The following is a 949-nucleotide window of genomic DNA, read 5'->3' on the forward strand; positions in this document are numbered from 1 at the left end:
CACGTGGTTCTGGGTTCAGTCCCAATGCGTGGTACCTTGGACAAGTGTCTTCTACTATAGCCTCGGGCCGACCAAAGCCTTGTGAGTGGATTTGGTAGACGGAAACTGAAAGAAGCCTGTCGTATATATGTATATATATATATGTGTGTGTGTGTGTGTGTGTGTATGTCTGTGTTTGTCCCCCCAACATCACTTGACAACCCGGTAGAATAAGTACTGGGCTTACAAAGAATAAGTCCTGGGGTCGATTTGCTCGACTAAAGGCGGTGCTCCAGCATGGCCACAGTCAAATGACTGAAACAAGTAAAAGAGTAAAGAGAACTGTCTCTATGGTACCTCGCATCACTTTCCCTCATAACCGTTTTGGCAACAGTCAAACTGGTTTCTGTCATACTGTGTTCTTATTTACAGAAGCGGATGAAAAATTTCTGATGGCAAAATATACGACATCGTATCTAGATTATTCATTTTATTCATATCTCTTCAGTTAGGCCATACCTAGCTTACTGCCATTTGTATAATCGTTAGAGAACATCTGTATAACTGTTAAATAATTGAAAGTTTTAAAAATGGCGTGGTTTTGTGGTTAAGAAGCTTGCTTTCCAACAACATGGTTCCGGGTTCAGTTCCAAGTGTCTCGGGCCGACCAATGCCTTTTGTGTGGATTTGGTAGACGAAAACTAAAAGAAGCCCGTCGTATATATATATATATATATACATATATATATATATATATATATTAGAAGGTTTGGAGGTGATGTACAGTAATTATATATTAGAAAAAATAATAAGGTACTCAGATATCTGGATGGTTGTACATTTACAAATTTTTATTAATACGTTACATGTTTTTATAAATTAGCGCTTGCATCTATTCTAGTAGATTAAAAATCTGGAGAATCTACTAGAATAGATGCAAGCGTTAATTTATAAAAACATGTGACATATT

This window comes from Octopus bimaculoides, chromosome 5 (genome assembly GCF_001194135.2).
Source record: "Octopus bimaculoides isolate UCB-OBI-ISO-001 chromosome 5, ASM119413v2, whole genome shotgun sequence".
NCBI lineage: Eukaryota > Metazoa > Mollusca > Cephalopoda > Octopoda > Octopodidae > Octopus > Octopus bimaculoides.